Here is an 11149-nt window from a genome sequence, read left to right on the forward strand (position 1 = left end):
AACCCATTGACTTTAATGGGACCCGGCGGGGATCCAGCCTGCTTCCAGCATTAGTGCCCGGATCTGGCAAGACATAAACCGCTGCAAGCACAGTTTTTTGTTCATCCGAATCCTGGCACTAATGCTGAAAACAGGCCGGATTACCCCCGAGTCACATTATAGACAATGGGGCCTGGCAGCGCTCTGGCCCCTTTCCAGCTATTCCGGATACAATGAACTCTGCCAGGCTGTTCCTCTGCGCTAGTGTGACACTAACCTTAGACTATCCTAGAGCACTGAGTGAGACTAGATGGCAATATGGGTTGTGATGTCACATGGATGGAAACAGATGTCTCCATGCAATGCTAGCCAAACACTAGCCACTGTCTCTATTAACCCTCCTCATTAGTCACAGAGGCCAAGCTGTAACAGAAAATGAAGTTGACTATACACCTCTGAACATACATCTGTTTACTGGAAATATATCTTTACAATTTAGGCTACCTTCACACTGGCGTTTTGGCTTTCCGTTTGTGAGATCCGTTCAGGGCTCTCACAAGCGGTCCAAAACGGATCCGCTCAGAATGCATCAGTTTGCCTCCGTTCCGTCTCCATTCCGCTCTGGAGGCGGACACCAAAACTGCTTGCAGCGTTTTGGTGTCCGTCTGACGAAACTGAGCCAAACGTCCTGACACACAATGTAAGTAAATGGGGACGGATCCGTTTTCTCTGACACAATAGAAAACGGATCCGTCCTCCATTGACTTTCAATGGTGTTTATGACGGATCCGTCATGGCTATAGAAGACATAATATAACCGTATCCATTCATGATGGATGCAGGCGGTTGTATTATTGTAACGGAAGTGTTTTTGCAGATCCATGACGGATCCGCAAAACGCTAATGTGAAAGTAGCCGAAAAGACACGCTCATTCAGATTTAGGGTCCATTCACACATCCGTAGAATGGGTCTGCACCCGTTTTGAAAATTGCGGAACGGGTGCGGACCCATTCATTCTCTATGGGGCAGGAAGTGTGCTGTCCACATCCGCATTTCTAGAGCGCGGCCCGATCTTCCGGTCCGCGGCTCCGGAGAAAAATAGAACATGTCCTATTCTTGTCCGCAATTGCGGGGATCCGCAATACACTACGGACGTGTGAATGGACCCTTATTTTGCATATTTAATCAGAAAATGTATGGTGAGTGCCAAATATATTGCGTTTTAGACACCGATCTTAATAACCACTATAGCTGGCAGTGGATCCGCCAAAGTTATAAAGAGGCGCCAGCCTCTACATAACTTTGGAGTATCCTGCGCCAGTTCTAAACGCTACAGTCTACACTTAAAACAGGCGTAGAAAATGATAAATGAGATGGGCCTGCCGAACCTTCCCCTTCCACACCACGTCCACTTTTTTAGACCTGGCATGAGCAGGGGATAGTCGCAGATTGCGGTGCAATAACCTTTGCGCCGCAATCTGAGTCAGATATACGCCTAATATAGGCGTATTTCTGGATAGTAAAATTGTAAATGACCCCCTATGTACCTACCTCAAAATATTTAATAAATATTTTATTGTCGCGCGACAAATGTCGTCGTGTAGACGTAGCCTAACTCTCACTAATCCCCACCCTTCCTGCAGCAAGGGGGACACGCCCACCACACCACAGAGGGGGGTTAGAATGGAAAGGAAAGCTCCATTCTCTGTACCTGTAGCTCTGCCATTTATGCTGCCACCTGCTGGTGAACCAGGCACATTACACGTCAACAGTTACATAATATTATTGTGAATACACATTGTGCAGGACCTGGAAATTAATACCTAGAATGACACGTGGTTAGCCATAGGAGATAGTAGCGAGGCGCAAAGGTGGTAATGTCTCTCTGGGGCGTTACAACTCAAATAAGCCCTTTCTCTCTGGAATCACTTGAACATGCACAAGATTTCAGGGCCGGGCATCAGAGCAGTGAGGATGCCTAAGGCTCAGTTCACACAGCAAAATCCACAAGCAGCAAAATCAGTAGCAGATTACTGGCTGAAAAGTTGTTTTTAGTGGCTGATTTCTAATTTGGTGGCGGATTTAGAGGAGTATTACAAGCGTTTTAGAAGAGTATTTGGTTACTAGCGTTCTTCTTATTAGCCCTTGGTTGGGAAATAATTCAGAAGCATTTTTGGTGGGGGGACGCCACTAAAACCGCTAGCGTTTTTTTCCACTTTTTTTTTTACTTCAATACAAAATCCTCTATCGATCTGCTTCAAAGAAGTAACATGCCACTTCAGAAGGGATCTTAATTTAGCCACGGATTTTTTATTTTTTTTTCCATTGAAGTCAATGAAAATCTATTGATGGCATTATGATGAACTTATGGATTTTATTCATGTGAACACAGCCTGACCCTGGCAATCTCACTGGGAGGGGGAGTGGCAACACTGAAAGGTGGAGGTGAAGTGGTGCTCTGAGCATCTTATTTCCATATAACTGCCTTCTCGCAACTTTCCCTACACCATGTGATGTCACTTTCATCAGTCACATGGCCTAGGCGCAGCTCAGACCCACAAAAGTTAATGGAGCTGACCTGCGATACCAGATGCTATAAAACGAATGGCGCTGTGTTTGGTGAGCTTAGTGAAAGCCGGGGTGCCACTGCGAGCGCTGCTGCCTTCTTGAACAGCTGTTGGACCCCCACCAATCAGATACTGATTACCTATCCAGAAGATAGGTCATCAGTAAAAAAAAAAAAAAACTCTTGGAAAACCCCTTTAAAGGGCTTCTGTCAGCCCACTAAACCGTTTTTTTTTTTTTTTGCTTAATAACCCCTACACTGCGATCTCTGCATACATAAGTAAAATAAGAATTTTGGTTCAGTAGAATTTGCTAAAACCCTATTTTTATAATATGTAAATTACCTTGCTACCAGCAAGTAGGGCGGCTACTTGCTGGTAGCAGCCGCATCCTCCGATGGTAATGACGCCCCCTCTGCTTGTTGATTGACAGGGCCAGCGGACGGGATCTTTCTCCGCTGGCCCTGCCTGTTTTCATTCAATATCTGGCGCCTGCACCGCGGCCGTACCTATCTTCAATCGGCGCAGGCGCACTGAGAGGCGGCCACTCACTCGGCCGCTTCATCCTCAATGCGCCTGCGCCGATGACGTCACATCTACACCCGGCGCAGGCGCATTGAGGATGAAGCGGCTGAGTGAGTGGCTGCCTCTCAGTGCGCCTGCGCCGATTGAAGATAGGTACGACCGCGGCGCAGGCGCCAGATATTGAATGAAAACAGGCAGGGCCAGCGGAGAAAGATCCCGTCCGCTGGCCCTGTCAATCAACAAGCAGAGGGGGCGTCATTACCATCGGAGGATGCGGCTGCTACCAGCAAGTACCAGCTAGTAGCAAGGTAATTTACATATTATAAAAATAGGGTTTTAGCAAATTCTACTGAACCAAAATTCTTATTTTACTTATGTATGGATAAATCGCAGTGTAGGGGTTATTATTAAGCAAAAAAAAACAAAAAAAAAACGGTTTAGTTGGCTGACAGAAGCCCTTTAAGGTTCCTCTAAAGATTTGTTACATCAACTTTGAAAATTGATGATGTGGAGGTTGAAGGTAATCCAAGGCAGAAATCCACAGATGAATTTTGTGTGTGGATTACCTCTATGGTAGTTCTGTGGAACTAATCCTCAACTTTTTAGTGGAATCAGTGCTGCTAGTGCTACTTTGGATTTTAAAGCCTGTAGCAAGATAATTATTCTGTTGGGGTTCTTATTCCAAAGTATGTGAAAAGGGCACAAATGGTAAGAGTGGGGACCAAAGATCCTCTGTGCAGATGGGAGAAATTTCCAGAAGGTCAACCATCACTGCAGCACTCCACCAATCTTGGCTTTATTGCAGGGTGGCCAGAAAGAAGTCTCTACTCAATAAAAGACACATAAAAGCCTGTTTGGCGTATGCAAAAATGCACCTAAAGGACTCTTAGACTGTGAGAAACAAGCTTTTCTGGTCTGATGACACCAATATTGCACTTTTTGGCCTCATGTCTGGAGGAAACCAGGCACTGCTCATCACTTGCCCAATACTATCCCCACAGTGAAGCATGGTAGTGTCATTATGCTGTGGGAGTGTTTTTCAGCGGTTGGGCCAGGTTTGAGGCAAAGCTAAATGGAGCAAAGTACAGAGATATTAATGAAAACCTGATCCAGAGTGCTCTGGGTCTCAGACTGGGCCAAAGGTTCACCTTCCAACAAGACAATGACCCTTAGCACACAGCCAAGACAACATAGGAGTGGCTTAGGGACAACTCTGTGAGTGTCCTTGTCTGGCCCAGTCAGAGCCCTGTCTTGAACCCAATCGAATATCTCTGGAAAGACCTGAAAATGGCTGTCCACTGACGGTCCCCATCCCACCTGACAGGATTTGAGAGGATTTGCAGAGAATAGTCAAAAATAACCAAATCCAGGTGTGCAAACCTTGCAGGATCAAACATAATGAGACTGAAGGCTGTGATCACTGCCAAAGCAACTTCAACTAAGTGAAGGGTGTGAGTACTTATGTCAATGCAAGATTCTAGTTTTTCTTTTTCAATAAGTTAAGAAAAATCTCTAATTGTTTTCACGTTGTAATTATGGAGTATTCAGTGCAGAAGGCCACAACATAACAAAATGTGAAAAAAGTGAATGGGTCTGAAGACTTTCCGAATGCATTGTATATACATGTCCATAGACATTATAGCGCTGAAATACTTCAAAGGGAAGTCCTTTAGCCATTGTTTGGACAGTATACAGTACATCAGGATCCAGTTACATATGTTGGAGCTTATATTCTAATGTAATGTGAACACAAGCCTTCAGGAATTTTCCGCTTTAGGGAATTCTTACTTGTTAGAACTGCTCCTTCATTCAAATGAACGGGTTAGACAAGGACACGTCACAACTCAATATTACAACAATTTTGAAAAATGTTGGCCAAACCCGCCAATCAGTGGTGTATCTATTGAGTATGAGGTTTCCTAGTAGATGTCAGGGGAAAGAAGGATCAGGTATGTTTATGGGTGAGTCCAGAAGAAGAGTCAACAGCTAGCAAAGAATATAAGCACCGTCTAGAATTGTTCTTATTTCATACTGGACCTTGCTCACTGATTTAGCCTGATTCTACTGATATGAGCATGTTGTGGTTGGATCCTTATCCTTACACAGTCAGTTATGGATCCGACTGGTTTATTAACCCTTTTATTGCTGTTAGATGATCTGCAGTTTCTGGTACAAGCCTATCTTGGGCGTATTATTAAAATTCCTTCCTAGCACCCGGTTCATGCCCCTAGATGGGGATGATGTCAGTATATCAATGAGATTCTGTCTGGAGACTTTTCCATTAGCTAATGAGTCAAAGCCGCCAAATGTCCATTGCTAAATACATTTTAACCCATTCCCTCTCAATAGTCTCACAAATATACAAAGTGAATAGTCATAGATACAGTCAGGGGCCACACCGCATTTTGCTGAAATTTTTTTTTTTGTCTTCTCTTGAAAAACTGGACACACAGGATTATGGATGCATACACTGGTAATATGGCAGTGTCCACACCACATTAGTATGCAGCTGCATCCAGTGTTCCCTCTTAGCTGCGCGGGTACACGGCCGTGCAGCAATTATTGTGCCATGTTCTATTTTTTTGCAGTGCGGACGGATCACAGACACATTCAAGTTGAATAGGTCTTGATCCGTCCTGGCCGCCGTACGGATGTTGCCCGTGCCCAAAAATTGCGGTCCCTAATGCACGGAACGACCGCACAACGGCCGTGTGCATGAGGCCTAAAAAAACATGAAAAAAAATTTGATACACACCAAATTGACACGAAATTGGTATCAATAAAAGTTACAGTTCACCCCACAAAAATTAGCCCTCACACGTAACTATAAAAAAAAGTTATGGGGGCCAAAATATAGTGATGAAAAGAAGAAAATAATTTTTTCCAAAGCTTTTATTTTTTTCAAGTATTAAAACAAAAAAAAAAAACATACAAGCTTGGTGTCGCTATCATAGTACGTACTGGCCCGCGTTCTGACCTGACCCTGTGCACATCAGGTCACGGTGGATAGGGCGCCACAGTCCTCAGAGCAGCAGCAGCAGAGGTACGGAGGATAAGCCTCCTTCACATGGAGAACAGTCCACAGTTTTTTATTGAACTACTGATCATGGGGGTCTTATCTGACATGGGGGAAGTATGAGCTCAGATAAGACCCCCAAATCCTCATCAGACCCACAAAATAAGCCCCCCAGTACATAAGACACCACATGCTCATAACTGCCCCCATGTCAGATCATCTGAGCATGGGGCGGTTGTCTGAGCATTGTGGGTGATCAGAGCATGGAGGTGTCTGATTTGTGATGACTCATCTGAGTATTAGAGGTCTCATTTTGGTGGTCTGATGAGGATTGGGTTTATTTTTTCATATTTTTCTCCTCTAAAACCTAGGTGTAACCATAGGATAAAAAATAGTTGGAGGAAACCAAACAAAACTAGGAATCCAAACAAAATCAAAGCCAGCCTCCACCCCTCAGTAAGGAGAACGCTGCAACGTCACCACACTAAACATGGCAGCAAGAAACATATGGAAACATAAAGCCAAGCGTAAATATGAAGATGAACACAGAACATTTCTACCGGAGTGGGAGGATTTGTATTTTTTCATTGAGAGGAAAGGGAAGCCATTCTGTCTGATATGCAAGACATCAATACCACATTTTAAAGCTTCAAATCTTCAGCGCCACTTTGCTTCACAACATGCTAAAATGGACCACGACTTTCCAGCAGGTACAGAACTTCGCAAACACAAGCTAAATGCATTGAAACGCCACTCAGAACAACAGACTCAGTTCTTTAAGAAACTTACAAACATTCAGAAACTGTCACTCTTGCATCCTATCAACTGGCATGGAATATCGCTCACGCCAAAAAACCATACAATGAAGGGGAATTTGTGAAAAGTTGCCTCCAGAAGATGAACGTTTGAAACGAATGGTATCAGACCTCCAATTGTCACGACATACAGTCGAACACAGAATATCAGACATTAACAGTGCAGTTGAAACACAGCTGTACTCTGATCTTGAGAAATGCCAGTGTTTCAGTATTGCACTGGATGAGTCTACTGATATACAAGACAAGCCTCAGTTGGCAATTTTTGTACGGTCTGTATCAGACAACTGTACAATAAAAGAAGAGCTACTTGATATTGTCCCGTTAACAGACAGAACTCGTGGCATCGATATGAAAGAGACCCTGATGACTGTAGTTGAAAAGGCAAATTTGCCATTATCAAAACTCACAGCCATAACCACAGATTGAGCACCGTCTATGATAGGATCTGTGAATGGCCTTGTCGGGCTATGTAAATGTGATGACCGATTTCCACAGTTTTGGACATTTCATTACATCATTCATCAGGAGCAGCTGGTGTCTAATGCCTGTTCTGGAAATTGTCAATTTTATTCGGACTCATGCGCTTAATCACAGACGGTTCAGAAATCTCATTGCAGACCTTGAGGAGAACCTTCCCAGGGATTTGCCACTTCACTGCTCTGTAAGGTGGCTTTCAAGAGGTAAGGTGATATCTCATTTTTTTGAACTTTTGAGTCAGGTAAAGTTGTTTCTGGAAGAAAAACATAAAGACTATCCTGTGCTCTCTGATTCCCAATGGGTTTTGGATCTGGCATTTCTGGTGGACATGCTGCACCACCTGGATAGACTCAACCTTGAGCTCCAAGGGAAATTAAAGATGCTGCCCGATCTAGTGCAAACAGTTTTTGCATTTATTAACAAGCTCAAGGTTTTTAAAACTAATCTGAGAAAGGGAGAACTAACACATTTCCCCTCTGTGTCAAGTGCAAGTGCACAAGCTGCTAAGATCCTAAAAAGCAGAACTTCTTACTACGCAGAACTTCTTGAAAACCTACAGCAGACCTTTGAGGACATATTCCAGGATCTACAACTGAAGAGACCATAAATTACATTCCTCGTTAACCCATTTGCTGCCGATGCAGATTGTTTGAAACCCCCGCTGGTGACAGATGAAGCAACAACACAAATTGAGATGATTGAACTTTTGGAAGATGACTGACTCAGGTCAATTCTGAGTGAGGAAACCTTGGAGTTTTGGAAAATCGTGCCTATGGAGAAGTATCCCAATGTAAAACGAGCTGCACTGAAGCTTCTGTCAATGTTTGGCTCAACCTATGTTTGTGAATCTGTTTTTTCCACCCTGAAACATGTGAAATCAAAGCATCGCTCTGTTCTTACTGACACACGTTAAAGAATTGCGAGTAGCAATGACTGAATACAAGCCAGATTTGAAACACATTGTGAAAGAAAAAGATTGCCAGAAGTCTCACTAAAGTTGTCTACATTACAGGTAGGAAAGGTGGTTTAAATACCGTACACTTTTAAATGTTTGAAAACTCAATTGCAGTAATACTGTCGTGTGCACGCATATTTGTGTAAATGTATATATAGCTTGTGGCTCCTGGCAGTCATACGCTTTTTTTGTGGCTCTTTGTGTCTTAAAGGTTGGCCACCCCTGACCTATAGCATCCCCATCTACCATGTCATTTAATCTTGCCAGGAACAACAGCGTGATGGCGCTATACATTACCGTGCTAAAGGTAATGGCACTATAGATGACTACAATATACATTATATACCCTGCACCATGCTGTACAATATACAGTATAATCCATACACCATGCTGTACAATATACAGTATAATCCATACACCATGCTGTACAATATACAGTATAATCCATACACCATGCTGTACAATATACAGTATAATCCATACACCATGCTGTACAATATACAGTATAATCCATACACCATGCTGTACAATATACAGTATAATCCCTGCACCATGCTGTACAATATACAGTATAACACCTACACTGTGGAGTTATTGTGTTATTATTATTACAGCAAGGGGAGAAACAGAACTGGATCGCACATCCACAATTCTATGCTTAGATCTAATTGAACTCGCTTCTCAGCGCAATATAAAGGTGTACAGCCCCCTATACTGCATGCTGTACAAGAGGCATTAGTGTACATTTTGATCAACAGGCATAAGCCCACTGCTGTATGAACTATACTATATATTGTACGGCATGGTGCAGGGATTATACTGTATATTGTACAGGATGGTGCAGGGATTATACTGTATATTGTATGGCATCGTGTATGGCTTATAATGTATATTGTTGTCATCTATAGTTCCATTAGTTTTAGCACGGTAATGTATAGCGCCACCTTTGATGGCGCTGTGCCCAGCTCTGAGCCGACCCCGCTCAGCAGCTGCCAAGGTTTAGAGGGAACACTGGTTGCCTCATGCCCTTGTTGTATTGTATCATTAACCCCTTCTCACGGTGATCATGTGGGCATAGATATAGCTGCACTTCCACTCTTACATTAGATCACAGCACTTAATTAGGCAGCCAAGTCCTTCTTCAGGCCTATTATCACTATTACTGACAATGTTATGGTGACAACCCAGAGCCTAGCATTTCATTACAGGGGTTTTCTGGTTTCTAGATGTGACCTATCCTCAGGATAGGTGATTCATATTGATTCGGTGGGCATCCAACACCTGGCAACCCCACTCATCAGCTGTTTTTGGCAGCCACAAGAGCCGGAATCAACACAGAAGGCAGGTCTAAAGGAAAAAGCTCTATCGTAGTGGCTGTGCTGGGTTGCTGCATCTCAGCTGCCATTCAAGTGTTGTGGTTTTACCATTCAGTAAACCAGTAGGCAGGAATCTCCCAAGCTCCCCCTAGTGGCAGTCTAAGGCAGCCAGAATTGTATACTTTTAGCACGAACCTTGGATTTCTCGCCAGTGTAAAAATACAGGGAGTAATTTACTACTAAAGTCGGGCGTTTCACACAACAGTATTATAAAGAACGCCACTGGAGTAAAATGCAACCAATTTATTAAGAGGCTAGGAGTTGGCATACACTTCATATATAATTTACTGCTGTACATTATTGTGCGTTGGGACTCAGTGGGGCACCCCTTATGCTAAGCTCTGCCCACTTTTTTAAAAAGTGTCAAGAGCAAGGATGAAAATTAATTTCTTATGCAAAATGCCCTTTTGCGCCAACCTTTTTTTTACCCCAAAACCTGGCGAAAAGCTTTTGCAAATGTGGACCCAAAAATGATGCAGTTTTAAAAGTTGGTGATTCACTTTCAGTTGAATGTACACATAGCAATTTTGCAAACCACCAAGAGAGCGCATTCAGATACCGCAATTTAACAATGGAAGTTCCATCAAAGTGACATATGTGTACTGTAAATGGAGGTTGTGTATCATTTAGGCTGCAATCACATTTGGGCTTGTATTGTCCCAAAAAAATAGAAGTACCAGACTTGTCATATGATGAATGGCTCCTGACAACTCCACTGACTGTTACAGAGTCTGTCGAGTGTCTTGTCTTGCGACCCTTTACTGGACACAATAGAACTGCATGCTGCTCTATTTTGGGCCACATTTTTGATGGAATCTACGACGGAGGCCCCTAACAGACCCTGGCATAACATATACATCATTTTTTGCGGATCAGCTGCGGACCCGTTCATTTTTAAAGGGGCCGCAAGAAATGCATACAGCTCTCCGAGTGCTGTCCGCATCCTTTACGCAAAAAGAATAGAACATGTCCTATTCTTGTCCAATTTAACATAGGGTGAGACACGTGGAACAGAAAATTGCTGGACGCACATGGCTGGGAAGAATCCACTATTTGTGAACTGCAAAACGAATATGATGGTGTGCATGAGACCTTAGGGCCAGACCCAGTAAATACGGGACTATTAGCAACTATGCTAGTCTGAGTATAGGTCATCCCCTTTAGGCCATTGTTTTGGTCTGCATCCGTTCCCCATTTTTTGTAGATCAGATTGCGGACCCATACATCTCAAGGGGGCCCCAAAAGATGAACACAGCCCACGGATGTCTGTTCCACGGCGCCACAAAAAAATAGATCATGTTCTATTCTTGTCTGTTTTGCAGACAAGAATAGCACATTTCTGCATCAGTAAAAAAAAAATGGCGGCATGCACTCGGCCAGTATCTGTGTTTTGCGGGTCTCATGACTTAAAAGGGTTTTCTGAGACCTAAATAGTGAT

The sequence above is a fragment of the Bufo bufo genome, chromosome 6 (assembly GCF_905171765.1).
Source record: "Bufo bufo chromosome 6, aBufBuf1.1, whole genome shotgun sequence".
Taxonomy (NCBI): domain Eukaryota; kingdom Metazoa; phylum Chordata; class Amphibia; order Anura; family Bufonidae; genus Bufo; species Bufo bufo.